Genomic DNA, 26994 nt, shown 5'->3' on the forward strand with positions numbered 1-26994 from the left:
GGAATTCCAGTTTTATGTTCAATGCCAAATTCTGTACAAAATAAAGTAAATTTTTTGCTAGAATAGGATAGCCCGTTATCTGTCTTAATAAGTTTAGGCAATCCAATGGCATTAAAGATTTGTAGGCAATGATCAAATACATTTTTAGAAGCCTCTCCTGTATGCAGAGAGCAAAAGGAAATCCTGAACAAGTGTCAATACAAACATGTATGTATTTTAATTTTCCAAATTCTGCATAATGAATTATATCCATTTGCCAAATATGATTAGGCATAAGACCTCTAGGGTCAACTCCTAAATGTGGCACTGGAGATAATGTAATGAATTTAGGACATTGTTTTACAATCATTCTTGCCTGCTCCTTGGTGATCTTATGTTGGAGCCCTAAGATATGGCTAGAGAGATGAAACTTTTCATGATCATGTTTGGCCAAAGCAACAGGATCCAAAATTAAGGCTTCTCCTATTAGTGCTCTGTTGATGCAATCATTGCCTTCAGCTAAAGGTTCAGGAAGATCAGAATGAGATCGTATGTGGCCAATATAGAACAGATATTTCCGGGCAAGATTGATGTTTTGCAATTGTGCAAACAAGGATCCAGCTGGCATATTAATGTTAAACGTACCAGAAGTTTCCAATAAGGATACTGATTGTGCAACATATAAGCTATCAGTAAAAATATTAAAAGCTTCATTCGCAGACTGAAAGACATTCAGTACTGCTGTTAATTCTGCTAATTGAGCTTAGAGACCAGGAGTTTCTATGATTACTTGTTGATTATTAATAAGATATCCAGCTCTCCCTTTAGAGGAGCCATCAGTAAACGACAGAAGAGCATTGTGTAAGGGTTGTAAAGAGGTCATATTAGGAAATATCACCTCATGAACCTTTAAAAATTTTATTAACTTATCTTGAGGGTAGTGGCTGTCTATAGTTCCCTTAAACCCTATTTGAGCAAGCAACCAATTTGTACTGTGCTGTTTCAGCCAAGTGTCTTGACTTACTCTGTAAGGCTGAACAATAATATCTGGCTCTTTGCCAAAATAAGTTAGTGCCTGCTTCCTTCCAAGTATAATCATTTGAGCTACTGCTTCATAATATGCCAAGATATTATGTTTAAGAGAAATCCTTGAATGTATCCACATTAGAGGAGACTTTTGCCATAATAATCCTGTAGGTGTATGAATCATATTAAAAATTAACAAATGTAAAGGCAAAGAGTAATCTATATAAGTGATAAATTGCTCTTCAATAGCTTTTTCCACTTGTTGTAAGACCAGCAATCCTTCTGAGGTTAAAGATCTAGGAGAGGTAGGATCAGAACTCCCTTTAATAATATCAAATAAAGGTTTCAACTCCCCTGTAGTAAGCTTTAAATAGGGGCAAAGCCAATTAATATCACCTAACAATTTTTGAAAATCATTTAAAGTCTTTAAGTTGTCTCTGCGAATAACTATCTTCTGGGGGAAAAAACTTTGATGAGTAAGTCTAAAACCTAAATAATTATAAGGGTCCTGAGTTTGTATCTTTTCAGGAGCAATCTGCAATCCTTTATCAGCTAAGGCTTTTTGTAAATCTCTATAACACAAAAGTAAATCCTGGGGGTCCTTTCCTGCCATCAAAACATCATCTGTGAAATGAATGATGTAGATCATAGGCCACTGTTGTCTCACAGGCTGAATGGCCTGTGCCACAAACTTTTGGCATAAAGTAGCCATGCCCTGTGGGAGGACTGTCCATTGATATTTTTTCATAGGTTCCTTAAAATTTATAGAAGGAACACTAAAAGCAAATCTTTCACAATCCTTGGGATGCAAAGGAATAGTAAAGAAACAATCTTTCAGGTCTATCACAATTATATCCTTTAGGAAAGGCTACGCGAGAGATGGAAGCCCAGGTTGTAAAGCTCCCATAGGCATCATAGTCTCATTAACTTTTCTTAAATATTGTAACAATCTCCATTTACCAGATTTTTTTTTCTTGATAATAAAAATAGATTTATTCCAAGGAGACTGAGATTCTACTAAATGTCCTGCCTCTAGTTGCTCCTGCACCAGTGAAGAAGCAGCTTCTATCATTTCTTCAGGTAAAAACAACTGATCCACCCACACCGGAATATCATTAAGTCATTGAATTTTATCAGCGTGGATGCCGGCAAGATAGTGGCCACCACTGAAAATACCTCAAACCTCTAGTGTTAGAATGAGGTTTAGGATCTTCAAAAGTCTTAATTCCTTGTCCCTTCTTTTTTAGCCCATGACCAGGCAAAAGTCCCTGTCTGAGCATCTGTTTAGTCACCATCTCCTTAGGACTGCACATTATAACGCCCATCTGTGACAAGAGATCTCTTTCCCATAGGGTTACAGGCAAATTTGACATAACATATTGCTGAATTTGTCCTGATTTGCCTTCTCTGTCTCTCCAGGTTAGTAATTTGGAGCTTCATTTTGGGTTACTAGCATAACCAATTCCTTGAAGATGAGTAAGATTATCAGTCAGAGGCCAAGTTGAAGGCCAGTCCTGTCCTCTGATAACTGTTATAACAGCTCCAGTATCTCTTAATCCTTCAAAGCTTTTTCCTTTAAATGTCAATTTAAGGTTAGGTCTCTGACTAGTATTATATTGGACCCAATTCACATTAGAGGAGTCAAAGCCACCTTGTTGTATCTCATTCTTAACGAATCTATACGGTGACTGATGTAAAGGGATTAAAACAAGTTGAGCAATTCTCTGATTAGCGGATACAGTTATAACACCATGAGGGGAAGCAGCTATGATTTTAATTTCTCCCTAATAACCATTATTAATAACACCTGGATAAACCTGCAGACCTCTTACAATAGAACTGCTTCCTCCTAAAAGAAATCCACAAGTTTCTGCAGGTAGATGTCCAAAGACTCCGGTAGGCAGAGTTTGAACTCCCATTTTATGGGGTTAATACTGCGTGGGTGGTGGAACAGAGGTCTAATCCTGCACCTCCTGGGTTTGCTCTGACAAGTTAAAAAACTGATCTCTTTGGCTGGGCATCATGTTTACCGCCCCATAAGCTCCTTGCAGTGAATGGGTCAAGGTCTGGGGCTGGCCCCTCCTCTCGTTTCCCAGCAATGGACAGCCCAGAATGCCCAGCTTAGATTTGCATACCCTAATCCAATGGTTTCCCTTCCTTCACTGGGGGCAAATTCCTGGGACATGGCCCACTTGCCCACTCCCATCAACTTTGTTCCTAGGACAATTACTCTTAAAATGACCCAAACTACCACACTTAAAACATGCATTATTCCCTCATTTCCCCAAGAATATTGCTTGTATGGTAGTCCCCTGCAAAGCAGCACAAGATGGCCCAATGTCTGCACAAAGATGGACATATCCCGCCAAATCTGTCTGTCCTTTTGTGGCTGGATAGCAGAGTGACACATTGGGTTAGCATTCTCATAAGCCAATTGCATAACAAAAGTACTTCCTGTGTCAGATTTTCCAAGGATTCTAGTAGCTGCTATTAATAGCCTATCCACAAAGTTCTGATAAAGCTCATTGGGACCCTGCCAAGTGCTGCTAAGCTCCCACCAAGATCCCCTTTAACTGGTAACTGTCTCCAAGTGTGTCAGGCAGCTGCCACAATCTTTGAGATCACTCCAACGGGAAAACTGATCTGGTTAGCCTGGCTTTCATACGGACCTTCTCCCAGAAGCATGTTAACATCCCAGTCTGGATTGCCTTTCTGACCATTTAAAACAGCAGTTTTCTTACTGGCGTCTCGCCATTCAGAATCCCAAAGTGTGGCCTCCCTTCCCCCAGCCTGGAACTTGTTTGCTCAAGGGTGGAGCTACCGGCTCATTCGTCCTGCCATGCCCACTGCTGGAACCTGCCTTTGCTGCCTGGAGGCACACACGTGTTCGTCCTGCTACTGGACCCTGAGTTACTTGGCGGGATATTGGGTTCCCTCCCCCTTCCTTTATAACTGAGTGTCTGGAAATAGTAAAATTGAGCTTTGATCAGGATGTTGTCTTAGCTCCATTGTTTCTTCCGCCCCGTCTAGATTCCTCTCTTTTCAGAGAACTGCCATTCTCAGTTGAACCGTTCGTGTTGTGGACTGCGGGCAGGCCGCAACAGTTGGCGCCAGAACTGGGACCTGAAGAATGGCAGAGGGATGCTAAGAGAAACGACTGCTGTGTGGAGCTCCACAAGAAAGGAAAGGATCTTCGTATTGGAGGAGCATCGGAGCAACGGACAGGTACACATGCTAGCGCTAGCCTAAAATTTCAGTTTTGTAAAGTGTTGCTGAGGATGCGGTAGGATATGAATCAAGTTTGAATCAGTGCTGACCCAACACTGTTTCTGCTTGGGGTCAGTAGTTCGTTAATCGGAACTAGATACGGAGACAGGCGGTGTGCCGCAGTTTTTTAGAAAACTGCTTAGGTGGAAGAAGGAAGGGTTTAAAGTCATAAATCAGGCGGTTGTTTTTAGCTTTCAGGAGTTGCTTCAGGCCAAAGGAGTAAGGCTTGAAGTACAATTAGTAAGAAATCTTTTAGATAAGATAGATAGCTGTTGTCCATGGTTCAAAGAAGAAGAAACGATAGATTGTGGAACCTGGGAGAAAGTTGGTGAGGCCCTGAATATCGCTCAGACAGATAATTTTACCCTAGGTCTCTGGGCGCTTGTAAATGATGCTATAAAAGATGCAACTTTTCCAGGGCTAAATCGCCCCCAGAGCGGCTTGTGGCCCTTTCTTTTGTTTTGCAAACAATGCCTAAAAAAGTTTTTCCCTGTGTTCAAGAAAATTTCTTTTTAACAGTGTTACAGATCTATTCAGATGTTTAAAATAATGCTTAAATTCAAAGATTTTTGCTTCTAGTAAACTGGTAATCACTAGAAAATTTTGCCTCTACGTATGGCTAATTATGTAAGAAAAATGTTTATTGTTTCTGCTTCTTTACAAGAAGCCAAAAGTTTTAATTTTTCAGTATATATTGTTTCCTAAGTGGAAAGTATTTTATTAACTAATGCTTCTCAAGGGAATTTTACCTTAAATCCTTGCTTGTCATTTTTCCAGTTTAGACTAGCTTCTAGCCTTTTAACTTTATGGCAATAGTACATCAGAGACTGTATATTCAGACTTAGTAAAATTAGTCATTTAATAGAGTCATAATGATTTTTCACTCTTCTTCAGTGTGACCAGCCATTCTAACTCAATCTTAGACTGGTCTAATATTCAGTTCAATTATTAGAGATTCCTATATTCTAAATTACCTAGCAAAGTTAATTCAGAGCATTTCCCCCAAAGTCACCAAAGGCTCATCTTGCCTTCACCTTATTTGTCCTAAACTTTTTGCAAACTGACATTAAAGGTCAGTCTGCAGTGAAACGCCACTGGCACCCAGTTACTTCTAATTTGAGATTAGCTTTAGTTTTACAATTTGCATCTAAATAAAGTACCTTGACTTCTCCAAACAGAAAATTTACATTGCTACACTCTCATTGTTTAGAATTCTTCCTTTTCTCAAACAGGTCAATCTACATTCTCCAGTTCTCCACCCCTAAGAGCAAACATGTGGTACTGCTAATCTCCCTTCCAAGGACATCCCAGCATGTGGTTTTCAGTCTAAGATAAGATTTAGATTTACCAGGAGAGCTAGGGAAGTAGAAATTTCATATATTTACAGAGATTAGTTCTTATTTTGATAGAGATGGGCTTAGTCCCTTAGCTGGTCTCTGGCTTTTCACCCTTGCTGTTACTTCAAGGTGTCCTTAGTTCCTCAGGCTATTGGGAATAACAGGTATGAAGAGGAAAGACTTTCAGCTCCTATTTTAACCAAAATTAATGGTGTTAATACTGACATAATTCTTGTCTAGGCCTTGCTAAATCTGAGGTTGACAAGTCTCATATAGAGACCGCGCATAACTCAGAACTGCGATACTGATTCATAATCATATGAATACAGTATGGGTACCGCTTGGCGCAGGAGATTACTGTGGAGGGAAGGTCCAGCTTGACCGTTTCTGAGTTCCCTGTGCGACACACCTGATTTGAAAGAGGTTGGTATCTGACTCCAGCTAAAAACCAAAAATACTTAAGGCTCTGCCTCCCCTCCCCAAAAGATACCAAGAGCCACAGATGTGAGTTGTTATAATGCTCACGGGAGGAATCAGGTCAATGTCCACCCAAGTCAAGGTTAAAGGCCCACTCATCTATGGATGAAAAGAATCATTTGATCACCTCTGTTAAGCATTGCCTATTTTAACTTAATTAATAGGGGGGAGAGAGGTTGGAGACCTTGCTGTCGTAAGGGCAGGCCCTTCACTGCCTCCCACCCAAATAAAAAAGCCAACTGGCCTTGTACTAAAGAGCTGGTCTTACCCCTTCTCACTGTTTCCCCTGCCTGTCACCCAAAATTGCGGAGGATTATCAGCTCAGTGTTATTCTAAATTTGTTTAGTTAAACTTAGCCAGGGTTCCAACGCCCTACTTAAAATGCAAACAGGTAGCTACCTATTCAGCACTAATTAGCATTATAAAGTCAGAGCCTATTCTGTTGTTAGTGGCTTACTAGGATAATAAAGACAGTCTTAGCCAAATACAGTTTACCATTAGAAAAGTTAGGGAATCCCACGGAAACAGGTTTTTTCTTTAGCCCTAAGAACTCAGGCAGAACTATTGAACATAGAAAATTTTTCTGCCTCAGGCCACCCCCTTTTTTGTTTGTTTGTTTGCTTTGTTAACTAATGGGAGGAGATGTGGCCTCCCTTCCCCCAGCCTGGAACTTGTTTGCTCAAGGGTGGAGCTACCGGCTCATTCGTCCTGCCATGCCCACTGCTGGAACCTGCCTTTGCTGCCTGGAGGCACACACGTGTTCGTCCTGCTACTGGACCCTGAGTTACTTGGCGGGATATTGGGTTCCCTCCCCCTTCCTTTATAACTGAGTGTCTGGAAATAGTAAAATTGAGCTTTGATCAGGATGTTGTCTTAGCTCCATTGTTTCTTCCGCCCCGTCTAGATTCCTCTCTTTTCAGAGAACTGCCATTCTCAGTTGAACCGTTCGTGTTGTGGACTAAAAATCTTCTCCTGATAGGGTAGCCTTACAAAGATTGGAAAACTCTTTGAAGTGTGACTCCACAACTGTATCCAGTAATGCTTGAGTGAAAGGGGCTGAAGGACCATGTTATACAACAGCTGTTTTTAAATTCCTTAATAAACATGAAATCCAAAGGCTGGTATTGTCTGACTCTAGTATCTTGCTGATCAATTACCTCGACCACAGGACAGGCTAGCATATCAGACATATTCTGTCCTCTCCCAGGAGCCTGACTCACAGCTCTTTCTAGCGGCACTGGGTATACTTCAGAAGAGTTACTCTTCCCTGCATCTGACATCCTTTTTAGCTCCCGAAGCTCATTAGTCAACTTCTGAAGCCTAATTTCAGACTCTAATTTGCTTAGTCACGTGTCCCTTTGAGTAGCATGTCCCAAGGTGGAGACCATAGGTGGAGTGAGAGACTTGCAAGAAGGCCAATTTTCATCAAAATATTTGGCAGCTCCTCTTTCTGAGTGATCTTTGTCTAAAATTAGCTCATCATCAGTTTCCACATCATTCAAATTTAGAGTTGAGAGGACCCTTTTCTGAGAAGGCCCTCTCTGATAGGTGTTCTTCCTGAGATTCTACAAGCTCTGCTTGGGTACAGTCTGACCCCTGAGAGATCACCTTTTCAATAGCATCTTTTATAAGCGCCCAGAGGCCTAAGGTGAAATCATCTGCCTGCATGATTTTCAAGGCTTCACCAATTTTCTCCCAGGATCTGTAATCTAAAGTTTCTTCTTCCTTGAACCATGGGCAACAAGAATCTATCCTATCTAACAAAAATTTTCTGCCAATTGTACTTCAAGCCCTACTCCTCTTGCCTGAAGCAGCTCTTGGAAGCTGTAGACAACTGCCTGATTCATAACTTCAAACCCTACTTCTCTTACCTGAGACAGCTCTTGAAAGCTGAGGACAACTGCCTGATTCCAGTTTCTAGTTCGATTAATTCGCTGCTGACCTAAGCAGATTTAGCGTTGGGTTAGCGCTGATTCAAGCTTAGTTCATATCCTACTGCACTCTCAGCAACACTTTAAAAAATGAAGTTTTATGCTAGCGCTAGCACGTGTACCAGTTTTTTGCTCCGGTGCCCAGCATGAAAGACCCTTTACTTTCCCGTGGAGCTCCACAACTAGCAGCATTCTCTCAGTGTCCTTCTGCTATTCCTCAGGTCCCTGTTCAGGCACCAAACTGTTGTGGGCCTTCCAGCTGCTCGCAAGAAACGGGGTATGGCTGGGGAGGCAGACTCGAGCTGAAAGAGAGAGAGAAGGATGAGAGAAAGAATGGAGCTTAGTCAAATTTCCTGATCAAAGTTCCACTTTAATGTTAGCGAACACTCCCAGTCAGGCCAAGTTCCTTGTGAAGTTGTCAGATCTGCCTTTTAGCAGGAACTATTGAAAATCACAGTTCGCAGCTAACTCTGGAAGATCTTGGAGAACTGGTTCAGCCTCAGCCAGGTAGCAGGCAGTGTAACATCAAAGGAGAGTGATGAGAAGCAGCACAGCAGGTGGCTCTGACTCAGTGGCAGATGGTCTGAACCAGCCTGGCTAGGCTGAAGGAGGTCACAACAGATTTATAATGAAGTTAATTCTGAATTGCTGTTTATAAAATTAATTTTGAGGGATAAAGCCAGTGATTGCTGTATCATTCTCATAGAAACATATAAGTCCATTTTTAGCAATTCTTTTGTTGTTTTTTTTAAAAGATTAATTTTAGTGTCTCTGTGTGTGTGTCTCTTTGTATCTCTGTGTGTGTGTGTCTGTGTGTGTTTCTGTGTGTGTGTCTGTCTGTGTGCAGGTACATGCAGATGCCTGACGGGGCACTTGACTGACAGGAGCTTGTGAGCTGCTTGACATGGCAGCTGGAAACTTCCTTTCATCTGGTCCTCTGGAAGCATTGTGTGTAGTTAGAATTAATCACTGAGGCGCCTCTCCAGCCGTGAGCACTACTTTAGGCATTCAGTTTTATGGTTTTCACATCCAGAGTATATTTACACTCTGAAATTTAAAACCACTTATGTTTTACATAAAAAAGAATTAACATCCACAGAACTATCACCACCATACAAAGCCCAACTATGTATGTATGTTCACGTTGAGGTGAACTGTATAAACTGCCTGCACAAGTCATTTTAGATCTACAAAATGGCAGTTTATATATGGTTCCATTCAGTGCATGTCAAGGGGAAGTCCTGAGCCTAATATATAAAGCTATTTGCAACATGACACACAGAAATTTATGCGTAATGAAGAAAGAGGAAAAAAAGAAAGACAGAAGCCAGATGTGCCTACATCACACAGGTTTAAAACAGCATGTTTATGTGTGTATCACAGTCGCAATTCTCATACATCCAGCATCTGTATGTATCAGTCAACAGTACATCAGATGCCTTCATACCCGCTTCTACATAGGGATACAGACATCAGGTTTCAAAAGAGTGGGCAGAGGCATTATTTTTATTGTTTCTCATGTAGAGTTGGTTTTTGATTGGTTAAGACAACAAGCATTTTTGGTTTGTTTTGTCTTTTTTTTTTTTTTTTTTTATCTCTTTCGTAACTTTCCTGGGTCACTGTTTATATTTTTGTTTTTGTTTCAACTTGACACAGGCTAGAGTTATATGGAAAGAGGCACCTTCAAGTGAGAAAATGACTCTATTAAACTGATTCAGGAAAGCCCAACTATGTATGGAAATACCACTCTGGGCAGGGGGTAATAAGTTATATAAGAAAGTAGGATCACATTCCACAGGGAATGAGTCAGGAAGCATCATTCCCTTAAGGCCTCTGCTTTAGTTCCTGCCTCTGATTTCTCACATAGAGATACCCCCCTTTCTCCTTGCACCCTCAGCTCCCCTCATGATGGACTGTAAGCTAAAATAAACCCTTTCCTCCTCAGGTTGCTTTTGGTCATGATATTAATCATAATAACTTTAACATTTATCGATATAAAGATACAGAAAATATCAATTTGTTCTTGGCACCTCACATTCTCTCAATACCATATGGTTTCTCAATAAATGTCTCTCTCGTTCCAGCTATTTTGAGAGAAGCTTACAAGATCTCTCTTGCCAGCACGTTCCAGTCACTTCCATCATGATCTACTAGCCTAGAGGTTTTCAGCCTTCCCAATGCTATGATCCTTTAATACAGCTTCTTCATGTTGTGGTGACCTCCAACCATAAAATAATTTCCTCACTACTTCATAAAGGTCATTTTGAAGTTGTTATGAATTTCAGTGTAAATATCTGATATGCAGAATATAGGACATGTGTCCTCCAGAGGGTCAAGACCCAAAAATTGATAACAGGTAACCCTGTGGGGTCACGACCTACATGTTGAGAACTGCTGATAGCACCTTCTTTCTCTCTTCCCCTGCCTTCCTTTTGTCATTTGTTCTTTAAATGCAGCCAGATGAACTTTGAAAGCTCACCTCTGCCCATGTTCCTACTATAGTTCTAAAACGTTTCAGTTCCTTCCCATTTACATGAAAACTGAAGCTCTACTAAAGCTCCTCTTGGACCCACATGAGCTGACACGGGGTGAGCTGTACCCATCAAATATATATACATTGGAAGCTTTAAAACCACAGTGCCTGAGGGTGTAAGTAGGTGTAATTATGTCAAGATGAGGTCATTAGGGTGATACCTAAGATGATATGACCAGTATCCTTAAAAGAAAAAGACTAGGATACAGGCTGGATCAAAGGGGATATTTCCTGAAGACCCAAGAAGGCAGCCACCTATGATTCAACCAATGAGAAAGATCTCAGTTCAAGCAAGCCAGATTGAACACCTTGCTCTCAGGGTTCTAGCTGCCAGAAATGAGAAAGTTCAATTCTTGCTGTTGAAGTTGCCCATACTGCATGACTTCATAAGGGCAGCATCGGCAAACTGACACAACCCCCTTTCTAGCCTTGACTCACTTCATAACTTCTGTGCTTGCTGTGCTCCTGCAAGGTTTCCTTTGGCTCTCTGCACTACTTGTGCTCCTATTTGCCATAGCCTTTGCTTACATGTATACTCTCCACACCCTAGACTGTCCTCTGCCCACTTCCTGTTGGTCTGGTTAATTCTTTCATATTTTAATATATTATTTAATGTTTGTGAGTGTTTTGCTTATGCGTATGTCTGTTCACCCCATGCATACACTGCACACCTCAGGAACTAGAGATATGGATTCTTGTGAGATACCAAGTCAGTGGTGGGAAATTAACCCAGGTCCTCTGAAAGAACAGACAAGTGCTCTTAACCAGGAGTCATCTCTCCAGCTTATCTGTCTCCTGTGTCATCCTTCTTTCCGTTGTTCAAAAACATGAGTGTATGGGGGCCATATTTAAACATAGCATAATGCAAAATGCATTTTGTCAAACTTTCAAATTCCTCATGGTCTATAGCAGTCTCAACAATGTTAAAAGTCCAAAGTTCAATGTCTCTTCTGAGATTCATCCAACTAATTAATTGTAATCCCCAAAGCAAGGCAGGAAACCAGCTGGGAAAACTCCAAACTCTGCATCTCCATGGCTGATGTCAAAGTGGTCTTCAGATCTCCACTCCTTTATCATCTTTGTTGACTGCAAAAAAACTGCTTTCTCTTGGGCTGGTTCACTCCCTGTTAGCAGATTTCCTTAGCATGTATCCCATGGCTCTGGCATTTTTAATATCTTTGAGTTTCCAAGGCAATTTCAATGTTACAGCTTCTTGTTTCAGTGTGTGGGATTCCACTTCATCTTTTGGATTCCTCCTAAGGGCTTCCATCACTTCTCCAGATCTGCCCTTTGTAGCATTCTAAGCTCTGGTTGATCCACTCCACTATGGCTGCTGTTCTTAGTGATCATCCCATGGTACTGACATCTCCAATAAACTGGGGTGTTCCACTAAAACTAGACTTCACTAATAGCCTCTCATAGGCTCTGTTCATGGTGCCAAGCCTCAAATCCTTTGCATGGCCCCTTCAGTCCTGGGCCATCAACTACAGTTGAGGCTATATCTTCTCCAGTAGCCTTCCATGACCTCTCACAGTGCCAAGCCTCAGGTGTTCTTCATGACCCCTTCATGCCTTCAAAACCAGTACCACCTGGGTGATTCTTACACATTACCAAGTCCAGCTGCAGCATGAGGTACAACCTTGGCTATCTCTGGAACACAGCTTCTTTGTGTTCCCAGAAAACACTTCCTAGAAGATTTCACCTCAGTGATGCTGGTCTCTTCATAATCACTGCTAATTTCTTAGCTCCAGCTAACCAGCATCAATTGTCCCAGTAGTTCCTTCCATTCTTAACTCTAGAGCCAGAGCCACATGGCTGAAACTGCCGAGTTCTGCTGCTTACAGGAACTAGAACACGATCCCCTTGTACTATTAATTTATTCTAAATCCTTCACTGCCTAAGCTTGGCTATCCTGGGTCTTGCTCTGTAGATTGATCTTGAATGCAGAGATCAGCATGCTTGTCTCCTGGGATTAAAGGTGTGTACCTCCATGTCTGGATCTAAATTTAGCTGGGTAGGATCTTGCCCCAAGTCCCACTCCCTTAATCTGTTATCTCCTAGAACACAGGATTTTGCTCCATGTCACTTCCTTGTACCCCTTTAGTACTCGGACCTTATATTTTATATTTTTCCTTTCTAAGCTTGCTATGCTTGTTCAAACTTCTAGACTTAACCAGAAAATAAAGTCTCTGCTGAGCTTTTTTGAAACTTCCTTTGTCAGTGCAATTAATCTGAGTCTGTTCACCTTAGCCTCAGGCAAGGGTAAAAAGTAGCCACATTCTTCACCAAAATAACACAAAAACAGTCTTTATGCCACATTCTGAAATTCTTCTCCTTTGAAATCTCTTGGGCCAGGTCAACACAGTTCAAATTACCCCCAGCAACAAGGTCTTCCATATTCATACTAGGATGACCCATTAAGCCCCATTTAAAGCATTCCACTGCTTTCCAAATCCAAAGTCCCCAAATCCACATTCTTCAAAATAAAAGCATGGTCAGGCCTATCACAGCAATACCCCAGTCCCTGGTACCAACTTCTGTCTTAGATGCGGTTTTACTGCTGTGAACAGACAGCAAGACCAAGGCAAGTCTTATAAAAAACAACATTTAATTGGGTCTGGCTTGTTGGAAGCCAGCCTGCGGCTCATAAGAAACTGGGTACACCTGGGAGGCAAGCCAGGGCTGAAAAGAGAGGGGAAACTAGGTTGTCAAGAGAAAAATGGAGCTAAGTCAAGGTTCCTGATCAAAGCTCAAATGTTTAATAAAAGTCTGCGCTTATAAAGGGGGAAACCCATCCCCTGCCACGATAAGTTTCTTGATGTCCTGATGCCAAGTTGTCAGCACAGCCTTTTAGCAGTAAGGCATCAAATTTACAGGTTGCAGTTAACTCTGTAAAATCTCGGAGGACCGGTTAGGCATTGTCACATCAAAGGAAACTATCTGATTTGGAGGAGCTGCACCTCAGGTGGCCCAGCCTCAGTGGTCTGAACCAGCCAGCCTTAGGCTGGAGGAGGTTACACTGGCTTACAGTTTCAGAGGTTCAGTCTATTATCATCAAGGTGGGAGCATGGCAGCATCCAGGCAGGCATGGCACAGGCAGAGTTAAAAGTTCTATGTCTTCATTCAAAGGCTTCGACTGGAAGACTGACTTCGAGGCAACTAGGGTGAGGATCTTATGCCCACACTCACAGTGACACACCCATTCCAACCAGGTCACACCTTTTCCAATGGGGCCACATCTCCAGATGATGCCAATCCCTGGTCCAAGCATATACAAACCACCACAGGGTGCTAAGCAAGTTGATTTCAGTAACTCCAACCATAATCTGATGTAGCCGTAAGTGGCCAATTTTTTTCTGGGTTCCTGAAAGGAAAGCTGTGGATGGATGGGAAGGATGGCAAGGGAAATAATGAGGCAAGATAAAGTTCTCTGATCAAGGCTCAATCTTTAATGTATGTTACTGAATATATAAGGGAAAACCCATACATTTGTTCTGGGTGAGTTCTGTTGTTTGTTTCAGCTGGATTGAGCTGCAAAGTAGGCTCTTGAGAAGCTCAGTGGGCAGGCAGTTCTCAGTTCTCTGGCAGGAAGATGTAAATGTAGCAGAGACAGATGCCTGGCTCCAGTGTCAGAGATTTGTTCAACCAGCTTAAGACTGGGGGGGGGGGGGAGGGGTTGTGGGGAGGGGGTCAGAGCATCAGAGTTCCTCCCTTTTTATTTATTGAAAATTAGTTGGACTGGGGCATAAAATTTACTTATGCTCAATGGCCCTGTCTGGGAATTATGGTGGATGGTGGCTGTGCCTGCCTTGGGTCTGAATGTCTAGACTCTTTCTGACACATCCTGGAGAACATATGCAGCTTGTTTGTGTTTATTTGTACAAGCAAAATGTTTTAGTGTTTGTAATGAACAAACAAATCCTTGTGTCACATGCCTCTGTCTAAGTTTGATAAGAGTAAATAGAATCATCAGTGGCCTGTCTTTGGCTACTGGAACTCATAACACACCCTTCTCCCATTCAGACCACAGCCACAATATGCGCTCAATGCATCTCTTCATAGTGGTGAATAACTGCCATATGTGTGCTTTGCTGAAGGTGAGACTGTATGGAAATAACCAACCTACTTAAAGTACAAAGTAAAAAGTTAAAAGGAACAGGATTAAAGTTGTCTGTGGGGATGTTCCAGGCACTCAATTCAAGTGCAAATTAACAAAGATCAGTCCCAGGGTCTAGCCTCCTAGTGTGGGAGAGGTGGCTTTTAGAATCAACAGAAAAAAACTGTTACTTCTCAGGTAAATAGTGTAAGAGTCAGGTAAGCTGGCTGATAAGAGTTTTTTTAGCTATCTTCATAATTGGAATATCCAACATTGGATTTATTTCTAGGCCAGTCAGTCCATCATTGAGTCAGAATAACTAGTCACATTAAAGGAAAGAGAAAAGACATTATAAATCCTCATTTTGATTAATTTTTCTAATCGGTTTCCACAGTCTCTATGTTCTCTGTCCCACAAGGTATAAAAGCGTGAAGCAAGGCAGCATGTATAATCTGGCACATAGGCAAGCAAAGGTTGGTCAAGAACATACACCCAATACAGCTTTCCTGTCATCATTGTCAGGGCACTCAGCAAGCTCACAGGTCAGCATTATCCCTTTGTGTCAGCATGTCACACCAATCAGTCTTGGCAGCAAGCATGATCCTGAAGCATTCTGCAGAAAAAACACAAACATGTCCCCTTGCCCATCTAAATACCTGCTCAGAATCATGGCATATACTAATAAGTAGATCTTTCCATCTCACCTAGGCATGAGAATGCCTAGCTGTAGGATGCTATAGACACTCAGCAAAGAGTTCCTTAGCATCCAAATTTTAAAATTTTAAAAATAAAATGCATGATTTAATAACATGCACGGGGATATAATTCCCCCCGGTTTTGGTTTTTTTTTTTTAAGAAGATATTGTTTGAAAGTTCAACAATGCCTTGTCCTTGAGAATTATATAAAATCCCAGTAACAAGGGTAAATTAAATTGTTAACAAACATCTCAAGTACTTGACTGTAATATCCAGTTCCATTTTCTGTTTTAATCTGATTTAGAACACCAAGCATAAAAAAATTAATGTAGGCAATGACTAATTACAGTTTTAGTTCCTTCTCTTGTTAAACCAATTACAACCATAAAGCCTGAAAAGGTGTCAATAGTCACATATACATATTTTATGTTTCTAAGATTAGAAATATGACTGCCCCTTTGCAATAATTGCTTAAGTATAAGTCCTCGAGATTTTAACACCATTCGGTGGAACAGATAGAAATTGAGGTCTCTGAGAACAAGTCTTTACAATTTGACATGCACATTCTCTAAAAATACCAAATTATTATCTCAAGCCATTACTATTTTGATGATGTAAAAAAATGAGATTATATGACCAATTGTTTCTGTTTAAGGCCTATTATCTTCATGGGATACAAATTTGCTGTGCCATTGCCTTAAGGGTTCTTATCCAGGCAGTCCAGGATGAGTTCTTAAAGGTCTAAGGACAGTCCTTTAAAGGAACAGAATTTTCTCTTAACTTTAATTGTATGTGTATAAACAGTTGCAAAATTAGAGAATGAGCAGTATCTAAAAAAGAAATAATTTCAAGCAACTCTGAGCCTATATATATATATATATATATATATATATATATATATATATATACATATATATGCATGTATATATATATATATGTTATCAATATACAAATTAAAGGTTGATTTGTTTTCAACATTTGAAAACACTGGTAACAGTACACAATTCAATTGTCTGTGCTGAAGCAGGAGGAAACTCAAAAGAATAAACATATGATTCAATCAGATATACTTCTCTCCCATAGAAGGGCTGTTTATAAATACAGTAGATTTGTTATGGGATACATACATACATTTACAGGAAATACAAAAGCTTGCGCAGAAGCAAATTTTAACTTGTCTTTGAAAAATGATTATCAATTTAGCTAAGCTCCCTTCATGATTCTATCCTACAATTTCTTTATTAACACCATGAAGCTTCATAACAGGGTGTTAAAACTTTACTTGGAGATGAAGAAAGATGATTTCACATGAATATTTTCTTTACCAAAGAATTGCTATGGGCTCATTAAGTAACAATAACTAAAATAAGCAGTAAATATTTGATTCGCATCGATTACAATTTATAACAGTTGATTACAGAAGCTTCCACTACTTTGCAAAGCTTTTTGTTTCTCACCAGTTAATTTGCATCTCCCTTGATAACATCCAACAAAGCCTTAAGTCCTTCTATGGTGAGCTTAATGTGAGGTCTTAACCAATTAACATCTCCTGGTAGCTTTTGAAAAATAATTTGAAGTAAGCAAATTATGTTTTCTTTCTTGAATTTTTCTCTACCACAATTTTTCTAGAATATAACTGAGGCCCCCAAAATTGAAAAAGATATTGCCTTTTGAATCTTTTCTGGAGCGACAAAAAATTTTCAAGCTCCTTGTGTAAGATTAAATGTTTATAGTAAATTTCCCTTAAGAGAGAATAGTTAATAAAATACTCTCCATATAATAAACAATATACACTGAAAGATTTAAAGTCCTAGCTTCTTGTATTGGAGCAGAGACAAAAAAATTATTATTTTTAGTTTGCATAATGTAAAGCTATTAGACATGCCTAGAGGCAAAACTTTCCAATGATCACAAGCTCACTAGAAGCAAATCCTTTACAGGATTTAACGGAAAACACAACCTTCTAATTCCATAATAATTCATTATGGAGTAGGCAATCCAGATTGTAATGATCTTAGAAGTTTCACAGCCTCATTGATCTTTCATAAATATTAAGTTTAAACTTCATTTTTAACAACAGCTGGATAGGGCTGTAATAATGCTGGTGAATGGAGAGGTGAGGCCCCAACAACTTCCCTAGGCAGGGTTTGCAAAACAAAAGAAATGCCACATAATCCTTGCTAAGGCTGCTCTGAGTTTTTCATTAACTCAAGTGTATATATTTCTTAATCTGATCCTTTTTCCTAGGTCCTAGCCCTACCCTTCCTGAAGTAAAAAGATTCCAGGGGAGTATCTGTCCATGCTTTTAATTTTTGGACAGTCTTTCCTAAGGTGATTTATACTTAAAACATTCCTTATAACCTTAGTGTTGTGAAAACATTGCTTGTAAGTTCTGTAATATTGTTGCAAGGCAGCAACAATAGGCAAACACTGATTGTATTAGGGTCCATTTTCTGCACAAGGACAAATATATCCTGATAAGTCTGTCTTTGTTTCATATGGCTGAATAGCCACAGAGAACTGCATTAGCGTTCTCATAAGACAACTGTGAAGGGATAAAAAAGAACCCCTGCTTGAGAAACTTCAGAAATTCTACTGGATGTCTTTAGTAACATATCCACAAAATCCTGAAAATGTTAAGCAGGAGCCTGTTTGATACCAAATAAATTCTCACTAAGTTTGCCTTTGCAATCTTGGGGTGTTAAATTTTGCTTCTACCACTGTATCCAATAAAGCCGTATAAGGGGGGGGGGGAGGCAGCAGCTCCATACTGGTCACAGCTGGTTTTAATTTTTATTACTCTTGTAATTATTGTAATTACAAAATATGGGTGAGTTAAGAATCATGACCTTGCAATCAAAACTGCAAAGTGTAGCAAATGGAACACTGGCAATTATAACAAATTATTTTTAAATTTATTTTCAATATTAGAGCATAACCTTAAATTTTGGAAAGCAAAACCCAATTTTAAACAATCCATTTTCTTTAAAATCAATACCAAAAGGATTACTTTCTTGTTACGAAGTTTGGCTAACAATTCTTATATATGAATGCATGACAGTTCAACTTTTAATGCTTCATTGAAGAGAGATTTTTTTGAATTTTATCTCTTATGAGTCTAGTTTCTTGGATAAGAATTACATAAAATATTATCCCAATTTGGAAGTATCTTTAGGGGCCTGATTTCCTAGGCTGGTTCATGCCACATGTTGTTTAAAAATGAGTACAACCTGAGTTACCAGTTTTAAGCTAACTTTCTTGTTACCAGTGTTACACTTTTTAAAATCATACCCAATAACTTATAAGCCAATACTCTATGACCATGACATGCATAGAGTATTTATACACTTAAGACAAATCAGAAACCAAATGAATCAGTTACACAAATCTTGTACATTTATAGCAATCAAAGAATTTTTACTTTTCTAGGTATAATTTCAAGAGAAAAAGCACTTTGTCATTTGCTGAATCTAATAATCACAATTGCAGAGATTTTTCTAGGAAAAAAAAACCTACCAGTTTATTTGCCTTAGAACTAAGAAGCAGCTGGCCCCTCTAAAAAACAGCTTTTCAGCAGGACCTCACCTGCTGCACTTGGCTCCTGGATAAGGATGCAGGGCAACTTTGATCATCCTCCTCTGTGCAAACTGAGACTGATTCAAGAAATGGATAGCCAGGAGATAAAATTTTAACTATTTTATTTCTTTTCAACATGAAACATAGAACAACAGTCATTCAGACAACAAAACAAAAACAGACATGAATTGACGCGTGGACAAATTGGTGTACCAAACACAGACAATACAGAGAGGGTATAAAACGTGATGTGACTAGAACTAAGAATGTCTCCTGTAGGGACCAGAAAGCAGAACATCTCCTGATGTCCTTCTGTCTCTGGGAGAGCTCTAAAATACATTTTCCTTCTCTCTCTCTCATCATTTTTATATATAGCATCTCGTTTTTTTGTGTGTATATGTTTTTCATTTTATTTTATTTTATTTTATTTTATTATTTTGAGCCCTACTATACTCTTCACTGATGAAGTTCTTTTGGTCTTTTTGGGTTTTTTTTTTGGGGGGGGGTGTGGTTGGAGACAGGATTTCTCTGTATAGCCCTGGTTGTTCTGGAAGTCACTTTGTAGACCAGTCTGGCCTCGAACTCAGAAATCTGCGTGCCTCCGCCTCCCAAGTGCTGTAATTAAAGGCGTGTGCCACCACTGCCCAGCTCTGATGCAGTTCTTGACTGTGGACAAATGTCTGTTTAGAATTTTCCAGTTGAAAGACTCACATGGGAAAACCCCCTCTCAAGTCTCTGGATGGCATGCACGCAAGTAAACAAGAAAGACCATCTTGATGCAAGCACACGAGGTAGTTTAATGACAGAGCTCTGGGCTGATGTCTCATGCAGGAGACAGAGGATTCGACCCTGAGGCTCAAAAGTTAAGGGGTTATATAGAAAAAAAGTTGGGGGATAGGGGAAATTGATGTGGTTACACACAATTGGACAGTTTAAACATCAGCAAGCAGCATGTGCGGGTTGGGACAACAGCAACTCTAAAGGGAGGGTGCTTATCTTTGTGAGCAGAGCATCAGTTTAAACTCAAGCCATACCAGGAGACCAGACTAGGTGGCCCATTACTCACCTAGGCTTGTTCAAAGATCGTCCTTGCATGCCTCTCTTATCTTTATGGCCAATCAGTTCCTGGAATGACTTAACAGGTTTTGTGCTGGCCTGCCTGGTCTCTGTCTTACGTCTGTAAAACCTTCTGACTATCATATGCCATATGAATCATGGGCCTTGAATTTAATTTTCTTCCTTTCACAGTCACATTTTCCACTGTCAACCCCTAACAGATATCAGTGTTGGGACAATTCTTAGTCTAGCCTGCATCCTTTTTTCACAATTGCAATCAACAGCCTTCAAAAGATAAACTTATACTGCTAACATTAATGAAGTATGTTGCTTACCATGCAGGATACCATCTTCCGTTTTTTGTGGAGCCCCACCAAGACAGTGTCCCTCAGTCAGTCTTTCCATATTCAGGACTCTATTTCCAGCAACAACTGTAGCTGACAGCAGCCATGGGTTACTGGGTTCCTGAAAGGAGAACTGGGGACGGATGGGAAGGACAACAAGAGAAATAACAAGCCAAGACAAAGTTCTCTGATCAAGGCTCAATCTTTAATGTATGACACTGAATATATATGGGAAAACCCAAGGACCCATTCCTTTTATTCAGCTGGGTTCTGTTGCTTGTTTGAGTTAGACTGAGTTACAAAGTAGCCTCTTCAGCAGCTCAGTGGGTTGGCAGTTCTCAGTTCTCTTGCGGGAAGATATAATAGTAGCAAAGCAAGACATGTAGCTCCAGTATTGGAGACTTGTTCAGCCAGCTCAAGGCTGAGGGTGGGGGGAGGTGTCTATGACATGGGTCACACTCTGACACTTACAGAGCAGGTGTTTCAGAACTGATGTTGAGCCAGAGCCAGCAGTATGTACTATCACTCTGGCTCCTAGAGAGACTACAGAATATTTCCTCTCTGGGACAGGAATCAAATAAGACTGTTTTCACTGATGTTCTTCATGGCCCCAAATACAACCTGACATCATAAAACTGGCTTGAATGTATCCACAGGCTTTCTGAATGAGTTATTTGTTCAATTAGTTGAGGGTGAGACACAAGGTCATTAAAACATTTTCCTATTAGTCAGCTTCAAAATTGATAGCTAGTTACAACTGGGCTTTTAGTTGGTTACAGGTAAACTTTTTAAAACCTTACCCACACACTTTGTCTAGTCATTTCTTGACTGCTTCAGCTTTTAGTCACATGAACAGTATACACATGCTAAGGAGCATTAACATGCTTAGTGACAGAGAAGGTCCCTGAGCTGATGTTGGGTGTGGAAGGGACTCATTGTTGCCTTCTGCTGTAGAAGCAACTTCTAGTTCATTACTAGAAAAGCAATAATCCATAGCAGGAAGAGGTGCTACAACCTATAATCCCAGCATTCAGGAGGATGGATTGGGATGATTTCCACAAATCTAAGACCATTCAGAACCTCAGTGTAAGCTCAAGTCCAGCTCAGACCTCACATTAAAAAGCTGGCCATGGGTAGATGGTGGAGACTGGAGGATTGCTGGGACTAGTAGCCAGCCAGCCTATCTGAAACACACTAATTCCCAGATTCAGAGGAAGATCCTGTCTCAAGGGGATGAAGTAAAAAGAGATAGAGGGAGACAATTGGTGTTCTGTGCTAATTTCTGCATATATTAACAAAGGCACAAGTATGTGCACATGTGTGCACACACTATAATCACCCAAAAAATTTAAAAGGGTGGAAAGAAGAGGAGGAGGAGGAGGAGGAGGAGGAGGAGGAGGAGGAGGAGGAGGAAGAGGAGGTTGAGAAGTAAGAGGAGGAAGAATGTGATAATCCCCTAGTAGAGCATCCACTAAATGCTTGTAGACAAAGAGAGAGCCAGTTGTCATGCCTCATTCAATCTTGGGCCACACCAACTCCTCCATATTTTGAAGAAAGCCATGTGCAGTTTCTGTGCTAGTAGCTGACAGTCTGACATGTCTGGAACTCTACAGCATTGTTTATTCCTCTTTCTCCTATTTAACCATCCCCCCTTCATTGTAAAAACATCCTGACCTGTGTAGTGGAGTCAATAAGAACAAAGCCTCCTGAGTTAGAGAGTTTTGGGTCTAAATCTAAGTTCTCACGTTGACTGACTATATGACCTTATACAGTTACTTTACTTAATCTTTCTGAGTTTTAAATGATACTATGTTAAGAAGAATAAAATAGTACATACCATATAAAGCTGATTCAAAGTTTAAGTGAAGCATATTGAGTACTTGCCTCCTTCTTGAATTCTTTATATCCCCACATCAAACACTACTTTATGTTTCTAGTTCCAGGGTAAATGAAATGTCTACTGATACAAAATATGTTCCCATTATAACTGTATGTCTTAGGATGCAGACTCTTGGCATGATTTCTACGTGGACCTCCATCAGCAAATACAATTTTACACAATACTTCTGTTTTTCATTAATGATGAGATTATGTCTTGTCAGTTGAAGTTCAATGTTCTCAAAGATAAACAGTTGATGCAACCTGGCTAATGACAACAGTTTGGATTCTGAGGTCAGTGCTATCTGTTTAAAAGTTGAAGATTTTTGGGAGGCTATGGCTATTATCTTAGACTTGGAAGACTTTTCTTGATAAGCATATTTTTTTAACTTAAGATTTATTATTTTTATGTGTATGTGCCTGAATGAATTTATATGTACAACATGTGCATAGGAGGCCACAGGGTTCAAAAGAAAGTGGGTGGTTTCCTGTTACTGAAGTTAGAGTTGGTTGTGGGATGCTACATGAGTGCTGGTAATTGAACCTGGGTCCTCAGCAAGAACAAGTTTCAAAGAATCTGACTACTTCTACTGACTTCCACTGCACCAGGTCTGCGCGTGGTACTCAGGTATACATGCAAAACCAACGTTCATACCCATGAAATATAAATGAATCTTTCGTAAAATCTGAGTGACTCAATTTCTTCCACACTCAAGTCTTAAACAAAGGTTCTCTACATGTTTGACTTTCTAGATCAGTCCCCACCCCCTCCAAAACTGGCTTTCAGATTCCAATCAAGATCCAAAGTTACATCTAGTTCCAGATGGCAGCTCTCTACAACAGTCCCTGTTCTCGTGGGAATATGTTTTGCGAAATGTAAGACTACTAAATCAATGCATAGGTGATGAGATTGCCAAGTTTGAAAAGGGCAGGAACAATCCTTGACCTCTCATCAATAAATGAGAAAACATTCCCCAAAGCCTGACTGAGGTAAAGCAGACCCATACGGGAAGAAAAGAAAAAAGCTACTGAACCCAGAGAGTATATAAGGACAAGCAAAGGATCTGGGGAGTGGAGTGTAAGCACCATAATCTGAAAGACGTGGACCTGACATACAGACAATTCTATTCCCTACCAAAATGAAGCTGCTGCTGCTGCTGCTGCCACTGTGTTTGGCCCTAACCCATAGTGCGGAGTTCAAATAGAAACATGTCTGTGAGGTTTCCCTGCCCCTTCTCCCTTAATCATTTGCTTATCTATTACAGATTAGTGGGTATTGGTTTTCTATTGCTGCGGCATCTGACAAAAGAGAAAAGATAGAAGAACATGGCAGCATGAGAGCTTTTGTGGAGCACATCACTGTCTTGGAGAATTCCTTAGTCTTTAAATTCCATTTTATGTAAGTAAGACACTCTTAGCTGAGAAAGAAGAAATGAAAACCTGGTATGATATTATGCCTACAAACACATGGAATTGGGGGGAAGAGATGCCTCTTATCATGCAAATGTGTAAACACATACTGAGTCTCTATCTAAAACTAGAACATTCCATGTGACACTGAACCAAGATCTCATAACCAGGGTTTTATCAAAAGTCAGAGACAAGAGTTGGTGGAATTAATTCACTCGGAGTTCAATAATGAAAGATCAGAAACACTTCTGAAACCACATTAATGAGACAATATATCACAAGTTAAGATTATGTGATCATGTATTAAATTTTTCTTACTAGTAGTTAGTTAAAAAAAATCCACTCCATTCTACTTGAGTTTTCCTGCAGTAAAGGAGATAATAATAATTGTCCTCTGTGAATCTGGGAGCCACATCAGGAAACATTAGCAAAGTGCGAATTTGAGGCAGATGGTGGACATCTGGCTGATAATCTACACTGCTGGCTGAAGCTCAGCACTGGGGAAACTGGGAAGTAGTTGCAGTTGTAATAGGGATGAGAAGTGATTGTCGTCTTCTTTTATTAAAATAATATGCAAATTTGTGATTGCTAAAGCATCCGAAATAAATGAGATAGTGTAAACAAAAGCCTTTTCCCAATTTTACAAAAATATTCCAATGTTAAGTGGAATCAGAAACTGGAGATATTTATAGAATATAGGGTCAAGAATCCAGCCAGATCAAAGTCCCTTATGCAAAAGATCACTGTTTTACAGTGTAAATGAAGAGTGCACGGAAATGACTTTGATTGGTTTTAAACAGAAAAGCATGGCATATATTATATGAACTGTGAGTATATATAAAGTCTATCTATCTATCTATAAGTAGTTTAGTAACCCATAATACCTCTATCATTTGTGTGTGTGTGTCTGTGTGTGTGTGTGTGTCTGTGTGTGTCTGCGTGTGTGTATTTTGCTGGAGTTTGAATTCAGGAACTTGTACTTACTAGTCAAATTAGCTACCATCTAATAGCTAATACCCTGTGGCAGACAAGTGGGATAAGTAGGGGTGATGGAATCTATCTGATACTGCCCAGTGGCTAGCACCAGTGCACATCGCTCAGGGTCTAGCAGCAGATATTTGATACAGAAAGTTTATAAAAGATAAAGACATGTTGCTTGAAGCTGCTGAGGGAGGTAGGTAAGCCTAGGAGAGGATGAGAGAGTGGTGCTCCTGTGGCTGACTGTTCACTAGTGGTCTGGACATCTCAGAGTCCCTTTTCTTAGAAGTTACTTCTTGAAGTTCAGAAATCTACAGACAGAAAGCATCAAACACTTCACCCATCTCTTCTAGGATCTGTATTTTAATGATTTTATGTTTTGAATAGAACAAGAAAAGGGTTTCCATCATTTCCTGCAGAACAAAGTATTTCTGAAGTTGTTCCATTTCCTCCACAGATGATGAATTCAATACATTTACTATACTTAAGACAGACTATAATAATTATATTATATTTCATCTCATTAATGAAAAGGATGGGGAAACCTTCCAGCTGATGCAGCTCTATGGTAAAGTATTTTCACACAGACACTGATCTTGGGGTGAGAAAACAAGAAAGAAACTTTAGCTTTAATATCATCCTCCAGCTTGGTCCTGCCTCTTTCTTACCTCCTGAAGATAGATGCTCACCTTCATTATCCATCCAGCACAGTGACGGAAGAACTCTGAAATCTCTCAGTGTGATAGAAGGATATTCTATGGATGTGAAAACCAGGATAGATCATAGCAATGCCTGTATATCATGTTGCCAACCATTTTCACATCCTTATGGGAAAGGCCCTGTCCCCTCACTCAGGATGTTGTCAATGCACAGGAAACAGCTGCTACACTCACTGTTGCTCTTCTCACAGGCCGAGAACCAGATTTGAGTTCAGACATTAAGGAAAAGTTTGCAAAACTATGCGAGGAGCATGGCATCATTAGAGAAAATATCATTGACCTATCCAATGCCAGTAAGTCATGACCCATTTATTTTTCTCATCCTGAATATTTTATCATAGAGGAAACAAACCCAGTTGGCTACCAGTCACTTGTTGAATGCTGGAGAGTCATATCCTTTCTCTTGGGGAAGTAATATGGACCTGATACCTGAATATGTTCTTTTTCTCACACTACAGATCGCTGCCTTGAGGCCCGAGATTGAAGAATACCCTGAGCCTCCAGGTTGGCAATCTTCAATGAGAGCAAGGAGGGGGTTGGTGGTCATGGACAAGGCCCTTCCAAAAGCATTAGTATTGTGTCCACAAATTAAAATTTAAAAATGTTTGGTAAGGAATCTTTGAGGAGAGCTTGAAAATTGGCTTTGAATTATCTGTATTTGTAATCTAGTCCTACTTTGAGCTTTGAAGTAAAGTGACCCAAGCACGTAGGCAAGAAAATAAGGATTTGAGTTTTACATAGTTGCTGTATGGTTGTGGAAAAAACAGTCATCAATGGGTTCAATGTCATTAACAGAAAGATTAGCAGGACATGGTATAGCCGCTCTTCAGTGTCTGTGGTCTGCCTCCATCCCACTCCAGATAATTACATCTTAAACTGAACTCCGTACAAACTTGGCTTCTTAACTTGGAGTGGATGTATCTGATCACCACTTCTCGTCTAGTCTGGAGAGAAGACTCCTCTGGCCCTGCCCCGCTTTTCCCATTTAATCCAACATTTCACTCATATAATGTCTGAAGTCTTTAAATGTAGCCAAGGCTTTTATCATCATTCCACAATTTGTGTAACATTCCTTAGAGCTTCTTATGGCAAAGGTTGTGGAAACAAGCATCAGATCTTCCTTTACATCATTTTTTAAAATACCATCAAGGAGAAAATGGTCATTTATTCAAAGACCTTAATCCCTACAATCTAGCAAATAATTCCAGTTAGAGTGTAGTAAAGATCTATTTCTTTATCATTTCTTCTATATAATAGAATGTCTCTCTGTCCCAAAGTCAATCCAAGAAGTGCTTAATAAGTTTTTGTATTCTTTCTTCCTGGCTTACTCAGTGTTGAGTGGAGACTTCTCACCAGGACTCCAGCATCATCCCTTCCTGTACATATAGAGTCCCCTGACAAGTTCTGTGATCTGCTTTCCATCCTGTCTCACAGAGAAATGTAATCCCAGATTCTCCAGCATGTTACCTAGGATAACTCATCAAGAATCAAAGACTTTCTTTAAATTTAAAAACCAATGACAATTCTCCATGAATTTCTTCCTCTTCCTGTTCATTAAATAATTACAATTGCACTAAAATATATGTCTCTGTGTACAAAAAATGTGGGGCTGACAGTGAGCGAATGAGGGGACCTCCTGAGTTCTGTACCCAAGATCCTTCTTTCTGGCCAAGAATGTAACCTGAGTTTCA

The 26994-nt window shown here is 40.0% G+C and overlaps 1 pseudogene across 1 annotated transcript in view; it reads left to right on the forward strand.

Annotated features, from left to right (window-relative positions):
* Positions 1 to 26871, forward strand: part of LOC110287645 (major urinary protein 3-like) — a 101851-nt pseudogene extending 74980 nt beyond the window's left edge. Inside the window, exons 2-7 of the transcript XR_015047370.1 lie at positions 23462 to 23595; positions 24361 to 24433; positions 25042 to 25152; positions 25495 to 25596; positions 25762 to 25807; positions 26636 to 26871. The product of XR_015047370.1 is annotated as a major urinary protein 3-like (transcript). The remainder of the gene's footprint in view (positions 1 to 23461; positions 23596 to 24360; positions 24434 to 25041; positions 25153 to 25494; positions 25597 to 25761; positions 25808 to 26635) is intronic.
* Positions 26872 to 26994: the final 123 nt, after the last annotated feature.

The sequence above is a fragment of the Mus caroli genome, unplaced genomic scaffold, assembly GCF_978045245.1.
Source record: "Mus caroli unplaced genomic scaffold, Mus_caroli_1 scaffold_6, whole genome shotgun sequence".
NCBI lineage: Eukaryota > Metazoa > Chordata > Mammalia > Rodentia > Muridae > Mus > Mus caroli.